Consider the following 7,260-nt stretch of genomic DNA (forward strand, 5'->3'; position numbering starts at 1 on the left):
GTGAAAAAATACAGAAGGCAGGTCTGTGATAACAACACTATCTTCGGACAGCGTTATTCACAGGTTCCCACTGGTTTCCGGCTCCATTCTCTGCTCTGACAGGCAGAGCACAGTCAGGGGTCGGTGACAGGCTGATCACCCTATAAAACATTTTTTTAAAGGTTCTTTTTTTTAATGTACCGACAGTGCCTGGTGATCGGTGTCCCGGTGCGCTCGGCTGTGCCTCCGGTGATCTGATCACAGGTTTCCTGCACTGTGACCTCAGACATCTGATGTCTGCTGTAAACCGGCAACTGCGTTTACAGCAGACATCAGATGACGGGGTCACCGATCTGGAAGCTGGTGATCAGATGACCAGAGACATAGGAACGCAGCATGGGTAAGTGCAAGAGGGGTACCCGATGCCAGTGGTGACATATGTGCAGCACACATTCGGGGTATTTGTTTAAAAATACCCTGTGAAGACTGCAGAGTTCACACAAGCTCTGCCCCTGAATGTGATAACGGATACATCCCTGCAATATATTAAATTATCGCATTGCGGATTGAGATGTGGTTTGAGATACCTACTGTATGGCCCATAGTGATTTTCAAGTGCAGATTATTTTGGTGTAACCTACACGTGTGCTATTTCGGAAAGTGAGTTTAGTGTCAAAACTAAAACACTGACATATTTTTCTGTGTTTATTAAAAAAAAAAAAAAAAAACAAGTTTGCTCTTGGTTCACTTTATTGAAATCCCAAAAAATAAAAACTCTTTTAACATCGAAAAATGACCTCTGCACAGGGGTAAATAAACTCTCAGCTGTAAAAGGGTCATATAGGCCCCTGCCAGTGCACCTATATTTCTTTATAATTGAATCATCTGCTTTCCAATCATCAGTAACTCCTGAACCCCCTCATTATCTCCAGTGACTCTCTTATAGACAGGTAATTAACGCTGCAGTTTAACCAGTATAACACAGCAGTAACGTTATGTACTGAATGTATTATGTATCTCTCGCCACTGTTATGAATGCCAGGGCGGTATTAGCCCTTGCAGCAGCTGCCCGACACTGAAGGCTGCCACTCAGCATAAGACAGTAACCAGTTGGTTTAATACTGGTGGTATGTAATTAGAAGGACATTTTGGCACTGGATGGGGTATGGTGACTGCCTTCTTTCCTATGACTATATAAGTGAGCTTTAACGAATACTTTTCTACCGTCTTGTACTACTTTTATATGCCTTACTAAAATGGATTTGTTGAAAATGAAAGACAGGGAGACTTCACACTGAGCACGTAGACAGTGCATCAAATAACATCAATCACCTCAGCCTTAGAAACAATCCTGATTAATTATACATACTGTGATTAGAGAGACAAACCAGTAATCTAATACAACCACGTTTCATGATACATTTAATAATTTTTGTACTATGCAAAGGAAATGAAGCTTGACACAAAGGCTCGGCAGAGTGATATCCACTCAGTCATTACTGCCGTGTCATGCTTAATCTGTAATGATGAGTGACTTCTAATTGAAGTTCCAGAATACGAGTGGTATTTCCTGTACACCGGATACAGCTTAGGGGATGCGCATCTAGTGTCCATCCCAGGAAGGTAGACAACATTACGGGACCTATTTCTTTCTCCAGGTATAAGGCTGATTATTTTATTGCCGTGGTAACCACACAGATGACCACAATTCAATCATTCATGATGATAGCAATTTACAGGGCCAGTCTCTGCAGTCCTCAAGGCATACTAACAGTCCAGGTTTTGAGGATATCCATGCATGAGCACAGATGGTTAAACCAAAATAACTGACATACTGATTAGGGGGTCCCTTTTTCAAGCCTTGGAGAGCGATAAAGTGGACGGAGAAGTCAATCAGCTCCTAGCTGCCATATTATAGCATACTTGCCTACATGACCCTCTACTTTCTTATCAATTAACTAGCTCACCACAGATGATGGCAATCATACATTACCAGGAAAGTCCAGGAACAGAGCATTTTCTCCCTCATGGAGAGGGTCAGGTAGGCAAGTATGTATTATAGGCTGTGTTTGAAAAATGACAGGAGCTAGTTGGTTGGTACTTTATCTCTCTCCAAGGCTTAGTAAATAGACCCCTAAGTTACCTGTGCTCAAGTATAGCTATCCTTAAATCCTGGACTGTTAGTGTGCCGTAAGCACTGAGGTTAGGAAACACTTGTCTATAACATACCTCCCAACTTTCTTATGTTCTAAGGAGGGACACACGCGCGGCTTCGCCGCGTGCTCCCGAAAAAGGGAGTGGCCTATGAAAAAGGGGCGTGGCTTCGCAGAGGGCCCACACTTGCTAGCCACGCCCCCCGTTTTCATCACTGAGGGGGCATGCCCAGCGCTCTGTGAGCTGCTGACATGCCCCCTCTCCTCCTGTCTCCCCTGAATAGACGCTGTGCGCATGCGCACAGCGTCTATTCACCGCTGCTCTGCTAAGCAGGGCTGCGAGAGACAGAGCCTCCCAACTGCCCCCCCTCCCACCGTGGGACACTGCGGCCCGCAGGTGGGACAGCGGGACAGTCCCCAAAAAACGACTGTCCCGCGAAAATCGGGACAGTTGGGAGGAATGATGTGCCACATACTGTAAATAGAAATTTACAGATAAAGATGACACAGTCTTCCTTCAGGCTCTTCTACACATTTTTTAACCTGTGGCCGTTCTACAGGGTTTTTTTCAGTTCCGTGACAAAACAAAATATAAGGCTGTCTGCCTACAAATGTAGTTATTAATTGCAAACCTAAATCTTCTAAGCTGTAGTGGAGGGGGCGCTGGGGGGGTGGGGTGTGTGTGTGTGTGTGTGTGTGTGTGTGTGTGTGTGTGTGTGTGTGTGTGTGTGTTTTGGGTGTCATCAGTGCTGTATAGCAGCACTGCATACTTGCCTACTTTTGAAAAAACATTTCAGGGAGATGTGAAAGTAACACCAGCGCGGGCGCGTACTGCTACATCGGAGAGGAGTGTCATAAAAATGACTTACATCCAAATGTAAATGAGCCTCAAAGTTAGTAAGATCTATTTGTTGAAGAAGAGACACTGAATTTTGCAGGATTTGTTCGTGTATTGTGTTTTACAAGAGGTTCCATATACTGTAAGTGGGGATCATTGTGACTTATAACCAATGCAGGGAAATGGCACTGATAATCCCATTTGAATGTATATATGTCTGATTTATTTTCCCCCCAAGAATGTAATAGCTGCATAATAGGGGTAACATGCAATCAGGGAGATTGCTGGACTATTCAGGGAGTGAGGGAGATTGCTGCTATTTCAGGGAGTCTCCTGCAGAATGAGGGAGGGTAGGCAACTATGCAGCACTGTGGCACATCAGGTAGCGTGTACTGGGGGGAAGGGGGTGTTATCAGTGCTGTATAGCAGGACTGTGGCACATCGGGTAGTGTGTGCTGGGGAAGGGGGGGGGGTGTCATCAGTGCATAGTTGCAGGCTTCTGAGCTGCTCTCTCCAGGAGGTTGACGTGACAGGGGGGCGGGCCAGAGGCGGAATGGGGCGTGGCTTCTCGATCACGTCATTTAAACCACGCTCCCGCTGTGTAATGCCGCTATTACCGGCATTATACAGCAGGGGGCATGGTTATGATGACGCGATTCAACAAGAATCACGTCATCGCCTGCCCGGGCCGCCCACTTTACTCGCTAAGTGGGCGGCGGGCAGGGGGTGACCCCCAGAAATCGGGAGACTTGCCTGCTCTTCCGGGGGGCCGGGAGTGTCACCCGTTTTTCGGGAGCCTCCCGGCCTTTCCGGGAGGGTAGGCAAGTATGCACCAGTGCTGTATAGCAGCACTGGCACATCGGGTAGTGTGTACAGGGGGGAAGGGGGTGTTATCAGTGCTGTATAGCAGCACTGTGGCACATCGGGTAGTGTGTACTGAGGGGGAGGGGGGTGTCATCTGTGCTGTATAGCTGCAGCTCAGCACACAGCAGGATGTGGTGGTGGGGGGCAGTGGCAAGTTTCCCATTAGGCAAATAGCTAGGGACGGCACTTGCTGGGTGGTGGGGTTCGGTGGCACTTGAAGGGGGTTCGGTGGCACTTGGATGCTTGTTTTAGTACTGTCAGCCTGAAATGTAACAGAACTGCAAAATATTTCCACTGTACTGTACCATATGCTATCTTGAATGGAGTGTGAATGCTACAATACCGCCACCACTAATTTTTTTGCACCAGCCCCAGAATCAGGCCCCCAGAGAGCAGAGTAAAATGCTTTGGATGTATACCCATGCACTTAGATGGTCTATATTACTCTTCAAGTTAGAAAGATGCCTTCACCATTTACAGGTGCGCACAGATGTGTAGAGAGGCAGAAATATCTGAAGAGGGCACTGGGCAGACATCCAGCAATTCAGACCCATAGAAACACTAATTCTTGCATTAGATTCACTTTTCATTTTATAGAATTAAATTAATCACCAGGGGGTATATTTACTGAAGGTTGATTTTGTTTGTTTTTGTTCGATATTAGAGTGCTTTTAAATAGATTTTAATCGATGTTGGGCTTAGAGGGTTAAAACATACATTTACTAACATTTAAAAATTAATATAAAAAAATAATCTGCTAGTAAATGTGTGTTTTAACCCTGGAAGCCCAACATTGATTAAAAGCTATTTAAAATCGATATAACATCGAGCTAAAAGAAACAAAATCGACCTTTAGTAGATATACCCCCAGGTGTGTCATGGATGTTTTTGGGGGGAGCCAATGACGTCGCTTGCGTTTCCTGTGATAGGAAACATGGCGGAGGTGCATCTGAATTGAAATCGCATCGCTGGGCAACGCCACACATGCTTGGTGGCCTTGCCCTGTGCTTAGCAGCCCCCAGCATGTGAGTAGGGGGTGTAGCAGGGTATGCCGGTGGCCGGGCTCCCGGCGACCAGCATACCGGCGCCAGAAGCCCGACCGCTGGCATACCAACAGCGTGACGAGCGCAAATGAGCCCCTTGCGGGCTTGCTGCGCTCGCCATGCTACGCTATCTTTTCTCCCTCCAGGGGGGTCGTGGACCCCCAAGAGGGAGAAAAAGTGTCAGTATGCCGGCTGTCGGGAATCCGGCGCCGGTATACTGTGCGCCGGGATCCCGACAGCCGGCAACCTGAAGACCACCCTGTGAGTAGTATGGTCACAGATTTTGCTGCGATAGCAAAATCTGCGACCATCTCTGAATAACCCCCTATGTCTGCAGTATGCAGCTATAGTAACATAAAATGCAAATTTGCAGCACATGTACCACACTTTCAGAAGCGAGTGTAAAGGGGGGTACACACGGAGAGATCCATGCTTAAATTCTAAGCAATCTGACTAGATTGCTTAGAAATGAAGCAAGGATCTCTCCGTGTGTAGGGTGCCAGCCAGCTCTAGATTTGGCAATCCAGTGAGATCACTCATTTCACTGCTGGGTGAAGTGAGCGCCTCCCCCCAGCCCCCCTCGCTCAACACACATCACGCTGAGTGCTGAGTGGGGGAGAGAGGTGTGCTGAGCGGTCTGAGCTAGATCGCTCAGCACAAATCTCTGGGGAAATCTGAAAGACACCATGACCTAGTGACATTCCAATACGATAATACGATATATCGTGTCTACGTACACACTACACAATCCGACATGTTTGGGGAACATAACTTCACTGCATCGTCCCATCTACTGTGCAGCACATCAGATGGGAGGATGCAAAGAACAACTGTGTAAATTACAGATTTGGAGAACACACTACACAATGGTCATGAAGAGTGGTCGCAGGTAACATGATTGCATAACATATCATGCAGTGTGTACCAGGGACAAGCTGTGAGGAAAATGGCTGAGGAGGCATTGGCTAGTACCAGAGCCACATTTATACACAATATATGAGCCCAAGGGTACATGTGGGGTTATTACATAGGTGCATCAATATATGCTGCTGGAAATTTGGTGAGTTTTGATCAGAGATGTGCGGACAAGGTAGGCGGAGGAGGCACTGCCTCACCTGCCATATAGTTTTTACTCCAAAGTTTTTACTATAAAAATAATTAGAATAATACAAAGAAGGTATTTATAATATATTCTTTGTAGTATTTCCCATATACTTTATATAGTAAAAACTGTGGCTTATACTGGAGCTTGCCAGGAAAGGCTCTGCCTCACCTCACCGCCCGTCACTGGCCAGTGTACACAGCTTCAGGAATATGGCAAAAAAGGAGCAATTTGCACCTTAAAAAAACCATATCGCACTGCAGGCAGGTCAGATTTAAAATGTGTAGAGATTTATAGTTGGGAAGTTGTGTCTCATCGCTTAATTCTAAATTTTAAGGGGGTACTCACGGAGCGATCGCTGCTTAAAATCTAAGCAATCTGACTAGATTGCTTAGATTTTAAGCAGCGATCACTCCCTGTGTATCCCTCACTGCGATAGCGATGCGCAGCCCCGCGCATCGCTATCGCTGGTGCTAGATTGAGAACCGCTCAGCACACATCTCTCCCCTGATCTGCCGGTGAGTACTGGCCTTTAGTGTAAAAAGCACTCAGTAATTGCCCTGCATGCTAAAACAAATAAATGCATTTCCTCCTCTTGCGTTGCAACATGGTTTGTTCCAGGAGCCAATTGCTTCTGTTTTTTTGCTCTTACTCCTAACTCTGAATAAGGCCCTTACTGTGTTAGCGTTCACTGTGCAATATGTAAGCACTGCTTGCAGTGTCACCAGCCTTACACTTAGCACAATATAATGGAGCTTGTCCATGCTGTTAACAAGCAGCGATTTCAGTGACCATTTGTACAAGTCATTAGTCATTCTATGTCACAATGCTACAAGACACGCGTATTGTTAGTGACCACCATGGAGCAAAACAACCTGTGACATGGAAAATGAATCATCATTTTCCTATTGCTGGGGTAAACTGCTTATGCAAGAGGGTAACTTATGGTAAAACCACTTCTCTTACACAAGTACAACAGTTATCCACACACAATGACCACAAATATAACTTACCTGATAAAGAGCTCAGTCTATCTGTCAGTTCACTTCTGCTCCTCTGTCAGTTACATAGAGTATTTCTAGTGTGTCTGAACGAAGAGCTCACTGGGATTATTAATAGATCACCCGCTCGATGGCAGTCAGCCCCTGACATTCCTCACCCGTCTCAGCTGCCCCCTCCCCAGATAGTTAAAGTTGAATACACAAATACTTCTAGGCATCAGGATGGTCCGGGGTCAAATGGCAGAGTCATCTTGCTTGCAAACTACATAACATTTCTATG

General features: G+C 46.2%; 1 protein-coding gene across 2 annotated transcripts in view; it reads right to left on the reverse strand.

Moving 5' to 3' along the window:
• The window catches only part of KLHL30 (kelch like family member 30), a 94,445-nt gene extending 87,354 nt beyond the window's left edge, over positions 1 to 7,091 (reverse strand). Inside the window, exon 1 of one of the 2 annotated variants that reach the window (XM_063915801.1) lies at positions 6,993 to 7,091. The gene's annotated coding sequence lies outside the window, so the exon portion shown is untranslated. The remainder of the gene's footprint in view (positions 1 to 6,992) is intronic. The other variant, XM_063915802.1, reaches the window with a different exon arrangement.
• Positions 7,092 to 7,260: the final 169 nt, after the last annotated feature.

The sequence above is a fragment of the Pseudophryne corroboree genome, chromosome 4 (assembly GCF_028390025.1).
Source record: "Pseudophryne corroboree isolate aPseCor3 chromosome 4, aPseCor3.hap2, whole genome shotgun sequence".
NCBI lineage: Eukaryota > Metazoa > Chordata > Amphibia > Anura > Myobatrachidae > Pseudophryne > Pseudophryne corroboree.